Below are 15,369 nucleotides of genomic sequence, written 5' to 3'. Positions count from 1 at the left end.
CTGACATGTGTAAGACACTTACACGGTCAGATCTTAGGATGCAGTACCGCATCCGCCACTGGGGGCATTTCTCATTGAAATGCAGCTTTGAGTATGCAAATGAGGACTTAAGCAGATTCTCAAAGCATTTCATCATTGTGATTTCTGCGTAAGTTCCGAATTTGCTTGCGCAAAACTAGGGCTGGTTTTACAATGTGTAAAGTTAGTCACACCTTGTAAAGGCCCATTCAAGCGACGGCATTTGGTATGCATTCCTGAGGGAGAACTCCACGGCAATTTTTAAATTCAAAACCGGCATGGGTTCCCCCCCCAGGAGCATACCAGGCCCTTAGGTCTGGTATGGGTTGTAAGGAGACCCCCCCTACGCCGAAAAATTGACGTAGGGGGTCCCCCTACAATCCATACCAGACCCGTATCCAAAGCACGCTACCCGGCCGGTCAGGAAGCGAGTGGGGACGAGCGAGCGCCCCCCCCCCCCTCCTGAGCCGTGCCAGGCCGCATGCCCTCAACATGGGGGGGTTGGGTGCTCTGGGGCAGGGGGGTGCACTGCGGGCCCCCCCACCCCAGAGAACCCTGTCCCCATGTTGATGAGGACAGGACCTCTTCCCGACAACCCTTGCCGTTGGTTGTCGGGGTCTGCGGGCAGGGGCTTATCGGAATCTGGGAGTCCCCTCAAATAAGGGGGCCCCCAGATACCGGCCCCCCACCCTAAGTGAATGGATATGGGGTACATCGTACCCCTACCCATTCACCTGGAGGCAAAAAGTAAAAGTTAGTAAACACACAACACAAGGGTTTTTAAAATAATTTATTATTCTGCTTCGGAGGCCCCCCCTGTCTTCTTTATTAGCTCTATTACCAGGGGGGGCTTCTTCTTCCACTCTCCGGGGGTCTTCTTCCACTCTCCGGGGGTCTTCTTCCACTCTCCGGGGGGGGTTTCTTCCTCCGCTCTCCGGGGGGGGGGCTTCTCCGCTCTCCGGTGGTCTTCATCTCTCTTCGCCGCTCTCCGCTGTTGACTCGGCGAACCCCGGTTCTTCTCCAGCTGTCCGGTGCCTTCTTCTTCAGCGCTGGCTGCCTGCTATCTTTGTGTGTTAGCTCAATTAGTAACAGGCAGCCAGCGCGGTCTTCTGTGACGTCACCTTCTTCTCTTCTGTTCTTCTCCCCTCTTCCGATGTTGCCTCGTCGCCTCTTGTCGCTGTAATGATGGAAGCGCGCCTTGCATCCCATTTATATAGGCATCACCGTCCCATCATGCTCCGGTAGGTACCCACGTGGTGGGCGCCTCATTTAAATTTTAAACGCCCCCCGGAGAGGAGGACCGCCTTGCGACGGCGGCACTTAAGTTACACGGCCTGAAATTTCTAGGTAAGTGCTTTGAAGATCGGGCACTTAGGTACAGATTTTAAGTCAGTGTAACTTAACTGCTGAAAGTTAAGTTAGGCAGCTTTTTTGAGAATTTGGCCCAAAGAGTGTAAACTCTTATCAAGAGGCAACTAGGACCTCATACAATATAAACAGTTTTGTTCATTAAATGTAAATTCAGTCAATATATTGTATAACGTGGATGCATTGTTGGGCTTATCTATGCTGCATATCTTTTCTATTGGATTTAATGTTTTGTCATCCCAAATCGGCTGTGGTAAAGTGCTCACAAAGTGTTTCAACTGTAAATACTCCCGTTCACTCAAGTGTTGATCCCCTTCTACCATTTTTATGTCCTGTCTTGCTTTTATTTTTCCATGTGTGGGCGTGATTCATTTAAATGAAGCGTGTCCCCGCGCCGAATGAACTGCGCATGCTCTGTTTCGAAATTTCCCGCCATGCATTGCGCGAAATGACGTAAATTTTTTAACTTAGACGTGAATTACGTCCATCCCTATTCACGGACGACTTACGCAAAAGAAAAAATTAAAATTTTGACGCGGGAACGACGGCCATACTTAACATGGCAAGTCTATCTAGCTTTAACTATATGCCGGAAAAAGCCAACTAGAGACGACGTAAGAGAATGCGACGGCCGCGCGTACGTTCGTGGATCGTCGAAAAAAGCTAATTTGCATACCCGACGCGGAAAACGACGCAAACTCCACCCAGCGGACGCCGAATTATTGCATCTACGGTCCGAAGGCGTACAAAGCCGTACGCCTGTCGGATCTAACCCAGATGCCGTCGTATCTTGGTTTGAGGATTCAAACTAAAGATACGACGCGGGTAATTTAAAAGTACGCCGGTGTATAAGTAGATACGCCGGCGTACTCGCTATGAGGATCTGGCCCATTCTTTGTTATGCTGTGTGTATCTGTGCCCAGTTTCCTAATCTTCGGTGGTATCCCAACATTTCTATTTAATTGTGTCATACTTAATGTGTCTTCCATCTGTACCCACTTCTTTTTAGTGTGTGTATTTGTCCATTCTACTAACCTAGCCAATATTACAGCAAAGTAATATCTTTTTATGTCAGGGAGCGCCAACCCACCTCTTTTTTTTTCATGCTCAACAGTGTATAGCTTACTCTGGCCTTTTTGCCTGCCCAGATATATTTCAAGATTACTGTTTTAATTATCTTAAAGAAACTTTGCGGTATTCTTATAGGGAGCATTTGAAATTTATAAGTTATTTTCGGTAGTATCATCATTTTAAAAGCGTTGATCCTACCGATCCAGGAGGTTTTCTTGCAAGATTTTTCAGATCTTGTTTGATTTCGTTGGTTAAAGGAACAAAATTAGCCAAATAAAGTTTTTCCACTGTTGGTGTGATCTTTATTCCTAAGTATGTTATAGCTTCTTTTTCCCATGTGAATGGGAATTCTTTCTGCAATTCTTCTGCTTATCTTTTGTCTATACCCAGATTCAGGATTACCGTTTTTATCGGTTTTATTTTAAAGTTGGAAAGTTCGCCATATCTTTTTATTTCCTTTATAACGTTGGGCAGTGAAACTCTAAGTTTGGTCAAATATAGGAGTATGTCGTCTGCATACGCCGCCACCTTGTGTTCGTCGTCACCCACTCTCACCCCCCCTATGTCCGGATTTTCCCGGATTTTTGCTAATAGTGGTTCCAGTGTTATTACATATAGGAGGGGCGCGAGCGGGCAGCCCTGTCTGGTTCCATTTTTCATTTCAAACGCGGACGACACACTCCCATTGACCTTCACCCTAGCCGTCGGATGGCTATATTAGATTCCTTACCCACTTCATAAATTTTGGTCCCAGGCCTATGCTTTGTAAGGTTTCCATCATAAACCCCCAGTCGACTCTGTCGAATGCTTTTTCAGCATCTAATGACATGAGTACGACTGGGGGTTTCTTTTTTGTCTTGCTGTAATAACAATATGGTCCTTATGCTATTATCTCTCCCTTCCCTGCCTTTTACAAAACCAGCCTGATCTGTATTTATCAGTTCTTGAAGAAAGAGAAAATTACCCCTAGGGGCTTTGTGCTGCAGCAAAAAATGAAAATGTACCAATTGAATAAAAAAGTATAAATTTATTTAATATAATGTTCCAAAAAAGCCCCGAAACAGGGACTCAAGATATGAGCTTTGTATAAAAACATATATCAATACAGAACAAGTAAGATCACACAATGGTAATAAATACAGACATAACAGTACTGTGAGTATGCAGGTGCTATGGGCGAAAATAACCCCTACGCTTTTCGACCTTTAAGAGTAGCGGTCTTCTTCAGGGAGTAATTTATTTAACGCGGCCATAGATTCTATAGAGAAAAAAATGTATACAAATAAATAGGTCATATTTAGTGTTGCTCACAAATATTCGTATTGCGAATATTCGGCTCGAATATGGCATATTCGAGTATTCGCGATATATTTCGAATTTCGCGGTGAATATTCGCTATTCCGAATATTCGCATTTTTCAATTTTATTTTTAAAACAGATCACATCCTATCGACGTCTAAAAGCATTGCTGGTATGATTAGAGACCCTGGGCCGAGTAGCTAAGCTAAGGCGATCCTTTTATGTTGCCGAATATAAAAAAAAAAAAATTGCGAAATTTCGCTAATGCGAATGCGAAAATGATTGCGAATTTTCGATAACTGTGGTAGGAGAACTCTGATTGTCTCTGATGCAAAAGGGGGGGGCTTTGTGTATGTTTCTGTTATGAATATTTGTATGTTTGATATTATTTTTTTTTGTAAGAAGGAAAAAATTGCGCATACCTTAAAAAAAGGGGAGAATACAGCAGCAACTCAAAAATGTTATACAACATAAATTAATACAAGACAGAAAATGGAGTCGCTCTACAAGAATAAAAAATATGTCTAGTGACAAGACATGTGGGCAAATTATAAAATAAGCAAGCGCAAATAACTTGTGAAATACACAGTGAAACAAATATATAAAGAAATATAGTCCCAATAATAGAAAAATAATCTTTCATAAAAATGTCTTTGATATGTGAAGTGAAAAAAAGTCCAAAGCATGCAGCATGAACGTGTTCAATCTTCAAGGTGTTTGATTGACAAACGGCTGTGACAGATGGATAGAGTAAAGAATCACCACCAATGCAAAACACTTTTTATTTTCTATTGTAAAATATCACGAATATTCTGAGCCAATCAGAGTGCTCCTTCCGCATTTGCCGAATATTCGCAATTATTTTGTATTGTAAAATATCACGAATATTCTGAGCCAATCAGAGTGCTCCTTCCGCATTTGTCGAAATTTTGCAATTATTTTGTATTGTAAAATATCACGAATATTCTGAGCCAATCAGAGTGCTCCTTCCGAAATTTCGCCATCAATATCGCATTCGCATTTTGCGAAATTTCGATACAATATCACGAATATTCTGAGCCAATCAGAGTGCAAAATATCACGAATATTCTGAGCCAATCAGAGTGCTCATTCCGCTGTTGTCGAAATTTCGCAATTATTTTCGCATTCGCAATAGCGAAATTTCGCAAAAATTTCATTTCGAAAAAATATCACGAATATTCGAATTTAGCGAATATTTCTCGAATATTCGGCTATATATTCGTGATATATCGCGAAATCGAATATGGCGTATTCTGCTCAACACTAGTCATATTCACAAAAGAACATAAGGAGGGCCCGCCTACCACAACCATATAGGTAGATGGTGGGGTGCGGGTATTCCTCCTACATGGATGAACTAATGTAAAATACCCACTGCCACTCACCAGAGGCGTCAGTCGAAAAACTGACCGGGACCAAACACGAAACGGCACCATCAGAATCCCCAAGGGAGTGTCGGAAGGGAGGGAGGAGGGGAGCAAAAATCCCCTGGGTCAGTGTGGAAAAGACTTCAAAAGGAGGCACCAGAGAGAGACGCCCCCTGGACCTACGAGAGGTCACAGATAGACGCGCCAAGGGCCGCGTCCAGAGGCGGGGGAGGGGCGCGGGGCCCGGAGAGCAGGGCGGGAAAGGGCACGAGGGGGGGGGAGAGAAAACCAGGGAGGGGATGGGGAAGGCAAGGCAAGCCAACGAGGGAAGGACCAGTACTCAGGCCCGGCCGGGCCAAACGAGAGTCCAGCACACCATGCAGGCCGGGGTGGGTGGAGTTGAGTGCAGGGGGATGCTCCCCTCCTTGAGTTGAGATGAGGACCCTGTAATATAGATATATGCATGAAGCTTAGAATTGTTGTAAAAAAAGGGGGAAAAATAATTGTAGGTATATAGTAATTAAAGTGTGAACACACCAAAATACCGATACGTGATGTGTAGACATAAGAGTTGGGTGAGAAAGAAGCACAGGGTGGGAAGAAGGTGAAATGGGGGGTGAGAGAGCACAGCAAGGCAGAAACAAAACACAGGGCAAGGGTGAACAAAAAAAAAAAAAAAACCTAAGTGGACAAGGTGAAAAGAATAAATCAAAGCAAGTAAAATGTGTAAGTGAATAATAAATGTGTGGTGGTAATGGAGTGATGGGAAATTGTGTAAAAGTGAGTGTGAAGAGTGGAGAGTGAAAAATGTGAGTTATTATAGACAAAATTCCAAAGGAATAATATGTGCAGTGTGAATGCAAGAGAAGGGGGGGGAAGGAAGAGAAACAGAAACAGGAAAGCAGAGGAAAAGAGTGAGGAAAAGGAAAAAAAAAAAATTAAAAATGGGAAGGGAAACAAAGGAATATTGAAATAGTGTAGTAAGGAAGAGAAATGTGAATAAAAAACAAATAGTGACTGTTGAGTGTAGGTGATACATAGTGTGGTAATGAGTGAAAATGTGAGAAAATAAATATGAGGTGAATGGGAAAACAAGGTGCAGGGGATGAGGGTGGTATAAAGTGGGGATAAGGAATTGAAAAAAGTACCTGTGCTATCCGTAAGGCTCACAGGGATAGAATGGTCAGGTAATCAAAGGATTAGGACAGAAGCCTCCCTATGAGGAGGGGTGTCGAGACACCTTTGAATGAGATGCCGCCGTCTGTTAAAAAATAACAACAAGGCAGGACAATATGGTAAAGAAAAAATACTACTAGTAATCCAAGGTGGAAGACAAAATTGCAGAGAGCAGGGGAGAGCCAAAGCTCCCACTTACCTTTCAACAGCAAATACTTGTCTTAACCACCAAGTGCAGTCGCCGTGGGATCTAGGTTTGTCCCTGTAGGGCTGACTGTTTTATAGGGTGCACCCTCCCAGGTGGGGGCGTTGCTCCTCGAACACCTGTGACGGCCCCTCCCCATAGTGCAATGGGGGCCGGGCATCGGGTGGACCCGGCCTAGCCAGAAAACAAAGTCCACCAACCCGGGCAGGTGTAGGCGTCACCGACAACCCGAGCAATCGGAGCTGGCCCCCCCCACCCCAGAAAAAAAAAACCCGCCCCCACCACACGCGAAAACCCCACCCCCCCACACAAGGCCCCCACCCCCCCAACACACACACACCCGCCGCACATGCGGCGCGACGGCGCGCCAAAGCCGCCATGTTGGACGGCAAAAAATTGTGGCCTCCCCGGCGTTCCAGAAGGGACCAAAGTGTCCCTGGCGATACGACGCCATCCTCGTCGTCCTGTGGACGGCGTGACGCAGTGCGCGCCGATGGTAAAGGTCGTGCGCCCCGCGCGCACGGCATGACGCGCACTGTCTGCAAGGGACCTGGGACGCCGCCGGCAGGCAGAGAAATCAATTCGGGCATTTAACTTTTTATCCTTCTTGCCAATATTTTTGCATATACCTTTAGATCGGCATTCAGCAATGCTATTGGTCGATAGTTGGAACACAAAGTTCCATCTTTTCCTATTTTAGGAATAATAGAAATATTGGCAAGAAGTGATTCTTTTCTTATTTCTTCTTCCTCTCCTATTTTATTAAATTGTTGCACATCTCTGGGACCAGCAGTTCTTTAATTTTTTTATAGTATTTAAATCGGCAAACCATCCGGGCCTGGGCTCTTACCCCCTGATGTTTCCTGGAAGGCTTCATAAATCTCCTCCTGAGTTATTGGATCCTCTAGGGATTCAATATCATTTTGAGATATCTTTGGCAGATTTACTTCTTCTAGGTATTCTTTAATTTTTCTTTTTCTGATGTCTTCTTGCTCTTGAGTTTCATTGGTTCGAATTGAATATAATGTACTATAACAGGTCTTATATTTCATCTGCCCTTCTTGTTTTTTTATTTTTTCTATTTAGTTTTTTTTTTCCCCTTAGATATTCTGGCTAAGTATTTTCCTGGTTTGTTCCCCCACTTTTACCTTTCTTTTATGACATTTTTGAATATATTTCTAGTTTCAAGCTTCATCAAGTCTCTGAGCTGGGCCCTCTTTATCACTATTTCCTGATGTACTTCACTTTCTCCTCGCTCTTTGTGCGTTTGCTCCAGTTCATATAACTGCGTTGTTAATTTTTTCATATTTAATTCTCTTGTCTTTTTTTCCCTGCTCCTATGGAAATTAATTTCCCTCTAATATATGCCTTATGGGCCTCCCATACAGTAGCCACGCTTACATCAGATGTGTTGTTTAAAAGTAATTTTTTACTGTCTTGCTTACCCCTGTGTCCTCTATGAGTTCTTCATTTAGATTCCACGTTCATTTTCTTTGCTCTATCTCTTTGAATCATATTTTCACTATTACCGGAGCGTGATCTGAAATTGTTATTACACCTATTGAGGTTTTAACTACGTCTTCCAATAACTCGTGGTCTACCATTATATAATCCAATCTTGAGTACTGTTCCGTGCACAGACGAGTGATATGTATAATCTTTTTTGTTTGGGTGTGTGATCCTCCATGGATCTATTAAACACGGGCTAAGCATTTTTTTTCTTAGTATTCGAAGTTGTTTAGTATCTCGCTTCTGTGCACCGGACGTACTGTCAAGATGATATTCCATTGAGAAATTGAAATCTCCTGCTAGGATTATATAGCCCTGTTTAAAATCCATTAGAGAGTTCAAAATCCCCCTATGGTATTTTTGAGGGTGTCTATTAGGGCAGTATATGTTTGCAAGCGTATATTTTTTCCCTTGAAGGACCCCTCTCAGAAACAAATAGTGACCCTCTGGGTCAACTTTCCTATCTTCTACCTTAAAAGAAATGTTCTTCCCTACTCCTATGGCGACCCCCTTAGCTCTCTTCTTTGGAGAATCACCATAATACCAGGTTGGGACTGCCCGAGAATAAAGTCTAACACCGGAATCCACCGTTATATGTGTCTCCTGCAAGAAGACTATTTCTGCAGAATACCTTTCCACCTCTCTTAATACCATATGCCTTTTTTCCGGGTAGCTGAGGCCTCTTACATTATATGTTATAAAGTTTGTATTTGTCATATCTTTCCTTTTTTTTTTTTTTTGCTTCTCAGGCAGATATATATTTTTTGTTATGTGGCACACAGATCCGAGTCCCCATCCTCTCCCCCCTCCCCCCTGATCTTACCATCCCCCCTCCCCCTCACCCCCCCTCCTCCACCCTTCCCCCTGGTCACACCTTGACCCTATGGTCTTCATTTAGAGCCTTTACTTTTTGGCGCTTTTAGCGCTCTTTTGCTCCTTTAACAAAGATGGAGTTCTATTTTGGCATGATCTCCTTTCCCCTAATTCTAGGGCAATGGTGAAGGAGTACTCTCAGGGTCCCCCATCTCCATGTCCCACTCTATTAGCTTACTATATTGACCTTCCGTATCTCCTTTTCAATAGATGTTCCCCTTAGCCTTTACTATGTGCATAGTAGTCAGAGAGATAAACAAATACACAAAACAGCAACAAATAAAAAAAAAAGACAACAGAGGGTCTGGAGATAGCGACCCAGGAACCCCGACGGGTTCCTTACTTAATAAGCCACAGGTCAGCCGTGAGAACAGCAGTAGATACAGACCAGTCCCAAGGCTATTTTTGCCCCCTTTTTTCTTTTTGGGCCGAACTGGAACTTGTAGTCTGCAGCAACACTGGCTCTAATGGGGGGAAGGGGAGGAGTCTAGGTATGGCACGGTCAGTGTGGAGAAGTAGCTAGATGGGAGCCCTCGCTCTCCAACCCAGCTCTGACCAAGGAAATAGGTAGCGACCGGCTCGATCCCTCTCTCCGCCAGACCACCCCCCCAGTGCTGTTGCACTGACCCTGCGCTGAGCCCCCCCCTCTCTCTCCCCGGGCAGATCGGTCTGGTCGGCCCGAGGACCAGCAAAGGAAAGCTCGCACGGTGCGCTTACCCGCACATAGGAGGCTGGTCTCCCTGATTGAGCAGCGCCTCGAGGACGGTGCACGAAGCGCGGCACAGCGTGCAGTGTAGGCACCAGTGCAGGGATGCGGGTCCGAAGTCTCCCGCAGCATTAGAGTGTCCACGGCCAGTGTTCACGGCTAGCCTACTCTGCAGAGTGAGCGAGCAGTGATACTGAGGAGAGCCGTGAGCCATAACACATGGATCCTAATCCTGCATACGGAGCATTGCTGGGTAAGAGGGAGAGGCAGCACCTCGCAGCCTAGCAAACTGAGCAAATAAGAGGTGTCTGGGTCCGGTTCTCCGAGTATTTCAACTGAATGGTAAATATCAGAATAACTGCAGAAGTCTTATCCTTTGCCATAAGAAGCATCAAAACGGTGAGTACACTGTATTGCATTAACTAAGAGAAAAGACTACGGGGACACCTGACCTGACCGTTGCACCAAAGAAATCAACAGCTAGACTGTTCAGATATAATTAACCTGGGACATTTGCTCATCAATATTATTATCAATATTATTATCTATATTGTTCACTGGTAGTTTTCCTTTGGAACTATCAAGGTACCTTGAAAACACGCTTGGAACTCTATTAGCTTATTAGTTTCCTGTGACGCCCCATAGTTGACATCATACCTCATTGTTTGCAGCATACCTGTGACTGAGCAGTAAACAGAACTAAAACGAGAAAAACAGGGCACCAAAAATACAGCTGATCACAAAGTACGGAATGCCTGTCTTGGGGGGTCACAGGGCCAGACGGATACTAGAAATTGCTACAAAATATTATTGAATAGCAAACATCTCATGAAAAGAGAACTGACTATAACCAAACATATTCCTGCCTATAAGCGTTTTTTTTATATACGGAAATCTGACAGGGTGAGAATAAGGAATGGGGAAACTATATGACTCCGGATATTACTATGAATAATGGTGTTGCAACAAAGTTCAAAATCTGATATATTTTGATGAAACAAGGAGGAAAGCTGTTTTAAGACAGTAAGCTGTTCTGACTGACTTTCCAATGCTCGGATGATGGTGGAAAGCTTACTGAGGAGAAACAGGAAGTGAGAAATTCAGACAAAGAAAAAAAACATTTAGAAGGAAAATCGAAGGAAAAGGTAAGTGAACCAACAATGCACTAGCTTAAAGGAACCTATTTAGAAAATAAAAAACAAACCTTTACAACCCCTTTAATCAAATTGTGCTTGAGTCTTCCATTGTTGTGGTATTATCCAATTTAAGGACTGCTATAGTCCCACCTCCTCTTTCTTGTATCTTTAATTAAACTTCAGGATGAGGTGCGTCTTCTTTGGTGTCTACCCTTAGCCAGACCAAAAACTCTAGCTCTATAGTAAATCCTTGTTGCTGCTGAAAAAAGTAAAACAGGAAAACTGTCCCCTAGTTTGAAAGGTATATAATTATTTACTACTACATTTTCCCAGGCCCTGGCAAGGGTTCGATTTTTTCTCTGCTCAGCACCAAAGTTTTCCTTGTGCATATAATGGTCAGAAAACTTTAATGTAGCTTCAGGGTCAGCAGAAGGCTGTTCGCCTTCACTGGCTGTGGGGACTTCCTCAGGCTCCTCCAGTTCTCCTGACATAACAGAGAAAGGAAAACCCGGGGGAAACCTGAGAGGAGTCCCCTGAACCCATATTGTCGGTGCTGGCCAAGAGTTCTGGCTTCACCACTGATTCAGTTACTGTGACTGGGTCAGGACAATCCCACAGTTTCCAAAACTTAGAGAAGTTCCTTACCAATGATGGCCCTGTGGACAAAGTGGGGCACAAAACTGACCAGATGCGTCACCATACCTAAGTCAGTTTCAAAGTTAACAGTGGCTTTTGGATACTCCAGGATAATGTTGAGTCCGCAAATTTTCGAGCATGAAAGTTTCAGTTTCAACTATCTCAGCTTTAATAAAAAGTAAGTCCATAATAGGCTTATGAATAACAGTCATTTGGCACATGCGTTTTCTTACACTCGATGCTGCAGTACAGGAAACAGAAGAAAACATAGACTTCCGTCTAAGAGATACGTCACACTGCATGGGTTCATCTGTCAATGGCAGTTTACTGCAACATGTCCCGGTCTCTGGCAAACACCTTATGTTGCCCCAGTTTGGTTTGCTGACAGGCAGTGGCTTCCCTTGTTTGGGATGCCAAACTTTAGTCCTGGCTCCAAAGTTCCTCCCCCTGTCTCCTTGTAATGCTTACCACCCACTTCCCCTGGAATAGTCTTACGATTTGCCTGGGGAGACCATGGCTTTGGGTGGAAAGTCTAAATGTGGCTGTAGGGGTTTTGACCAGGCTCTCTGAGGCAAAGTACCCGTCGACGAGCTCCACCAGGTTGTCTGCCGATTTGGGGTCCCCTTGACTCACCCACCTCTGCAAGGAACTTGGCAGTGACCTCAGGAATCAGTCCATGGCCACACGCTACACTATTTGTGGTCCAGACAAGGACTTCGGCTGCAGCCATTTCCACACCAGGTGGATTAGATAAAAAATCGTGATTTTTGAGGTCTCTCATCTTGGAAGGACCAGCTGTTGATCCACTGCGCTCAAACGGCCAAGGTAACACAGAGACACGTCAGTATTTCCTGCTTGACCTTCTCATATTCTCTTCTTCTGTTGACTCCAAATCATAGACGGCTCTCTGCGGTTCTCCAATAAGTAAGGGGGCGACCAGTCCGGCCCACTGGGTTTTTAGGTAAACCTTCCCTCTTAGTGGTTCTTTTAAACAGCAAAAAGGCCTCTGGGTTATCATCTGCAGTCATCTTGGAAATTAAGCAACCCACATGGATGGCTGGGGGCTTGTCTCCAACAACTTTAATTTTAGCAGGTGACCATAAACCCAAATAAAGTCTATGGGACCTGAACTTGAAAAAAATCTAAAGTCCCCAGTTTGAAGGCTTGTATGCAAGTTATTGGCCATATTTTTTTTTTGTTAAACGATTGATTTTACGGGAGAAGTGATTTTAATGATGCTTAAAGTGAAACAATAAAAATGAAAATTTCCTTTAAATATAGTGCCTGGGGGTACCCTTAGTCTGCATGTAAAGTGGAACATCTGTGCCTTTTATAGAACCTACTGCTTAAAAAGTGACATTTATAAAGAAAAAAAATACATTTAAACTTCTGGCAATACAATACCATTGCTGGCAATAGAAAAATTGTAAAAAAAAAAAAAAAAAAGGTCCTTTGGGTCTGGTAAGGATTTTTTTAGGGGAACCCAATGCCAAAATAATAAAAAAAAAAACCCTAATTCCATACCAGACCCATATCTGAGCATGCAGCCTGGCAGACCAGGAAAGGGCAGGGATAAGTGAGCACCCCCTGAACAATAATAGGCCACATGCCCTCAACATGTTGATGGGGACAAGGGCCTCTTCCCGACAACCCAGGGACGGGTTTTGGGGGTCATGCGTGCAGGGGGCTTATCAGAATCTGGAAGCCCCTTTAACAAGGGGCTCCCAGAACCCGCCCCCCTCTATGTGAATGAGTATGGGGTACCTAACCATTCACTAAAAAAGTGTCAAAAATAAATAAAAACACATAAATAAATAAAAACGCACACCGTTTTTGACAATTTCTTTATTAACCTCTTGCCGACCGCTCACCGTAGTTTTACGGTGGCAAGTTGGCTCGGCTGTGCAAAATCACGTAATATAATGTGATTTTGCATTGCAGCCACTAGGGGCGCACAATGTATGAACAGCGATCTGTCATTTCCCTCAGTCAGTCCCACCCCCCTTCAGTTAGAACACAATGAGGGAACATCATTAACCCTTTCCTCGCCCCCTAGTGTTAACCCCTTCCCTGCCAATGACATGTTTACAGTAATCAATGCATTTTTATAGCACTGATCGCTATAAAAATGGCAATGGTCCCAAAAATGTGTCAAAAGTGTCCGAAGTGTCCACCATAATGTTGCAGTACCGATAAAAATCTCAGTTGTTAAAAAAACACAAAAAAAACAATGTTCCCGATGTAGATCCATCGTCAATCATGTTGCCTGCCGCTATCGCTGGATCCGAAAAAAAATCCTTACTCGTGATAAAGGCTAACTCTGACTGCAGGCTCTGCCATTTGAAGTTTCTATATAGGTAAGGGGATGGGCCACCTGGCAATGTCACCTAGTGGAACTGTCTCACCGTCTCATGTGACATTACCGACCACTGCATGCTGGGTCATAGACATCACAAGGGAGCGGTGCCACCAGGCGACCCTGTTCCTTACCTATATAAGATTTGTCAAATGGCAGAGCCTGGCCTGCAGTCGGCTGTTAGCCCTCGTTACGGTGGAGCTTTTTTTTTTTGGGTCCGGCTGTGGCTGCGGACGTCATGATTGACAATAGATCTACATGGGGACATTGTTTATTTTTCATAGAGAATTGTCAAAAACTGTGTCTATGTTTTTATTTCTTTTTCACACCTTATTTTGGTGAATAGGTAGGGGTACAATGTACTCCATGTTCATTCACATGGGGGGCGGGATCTGGGGGATCCACATGGGAACAAGGTGCTTTAGGGAAAGGGGACAGACCCCCTCTGCCCCAAAGCAGCCCCCCATGCTTAGGACATGTGACCTGGTATGGTTCAGGAGGGGTTCGCTCGCAGAGCTTTGCCCAATCAGGGCTTGAAATGCACTGTGCAGCATGCAGTGTATTGTGGAGCGCTTGATGGGCGAACATCCCACCGAGCACCCTGCAAATTCGGGTGTTAACCAAACGGGCAAACAGACAATATTTGGGCCAAATTTCTGCTTGGTTCAAACTGTTCACCCAACTCTACAGGTGACAACTGCACCAGCATCTGTACAACCTCAGTCAGGGTTTTCCTATTCTGCTGCAGTGAGTGAGTGAGTGGCGCTTGGTATCCATTTCCTACAATTTTTTTGCCTTCAGAATAGATGGGTTTTGAGTTTTTTTCTGAAGGCCTGGTGATTCCCATCCGTTCGGATGCTGGTTGGTAAAGCGTTCCATACTGTAGTTGAGGTACTTGGACTGCGAATCTTCGTTCTCCTTTGAACTTGTATCGGGCCTTGGGTATTTGGAGTAGATTTTGGTTGGTAGATTGGAGGACGCGATTCGGGTTGTGACATTTAAATTTTTCACATAGATATTGGGGTGCACTGTTTTGCACACATTTGTGCGTCAGGCATAGTGCCTTAAACGTGATTTGATCTTTTACGGGCAGCCAGTGAAGGGACCTAAGGGAGGGAGAGATTGATTCCCATGATTTTTTACCTGTTACAAGTCGTGCCACCGTATTTTGGACGACTTGTAGACGAGCAATTTGGCATTTTGGGAGTCAGAGGTAAAGGGCGTTTGCATAGTCGAGTCTGGAATTGATTATCGTTCCCACCATGACTGCTATGTCTTCTTTTAGGATAAAGGGAATGAGTCTACGTAGTAGACGCAGCAGATGGTGGGATCCGCTGACTACTGAACTTATTTGCGCATCCATTTTCATGTCGGAGTCAAAAATGACTCCATGACTTTTGACTTTGGTGCCAGGGGTGATAGTTTGTCCCAAAATGGGCGGGGGCATCCATGTTGTCGTAGCAAGTCTTTTTCGGTTGGCGTGGAACAAGAGAAGTTCTGTTTTTTGAGCCATTGAGTTTAATGTAACTCTCCGTAATCCAATTCTCTATTAGAGTAAGGCATTTCTCTAGTCCGAGATAATGAGTTGGGAGTTGGTGGAAGTTGTCTTTTGCTGAATAATTTCACGG

This window comes from Rana temporaria, chromosome 5 (assembly GCF_905171775.1).
Source record: "Rana temporaria chromosome 5, aRanTem1.1, whole genome shotgun sequence".
Taxonomy (NCBI): Eukaryota; Metazoa; Chordata; class Amphibia; order Anura; family Ranidae; genus Rana; species Rana temporaria.
The sequence above is the reverse complement of the archived record's forward strand: the minus strand, read 5'-3'. Positions refer to the sequence as shown.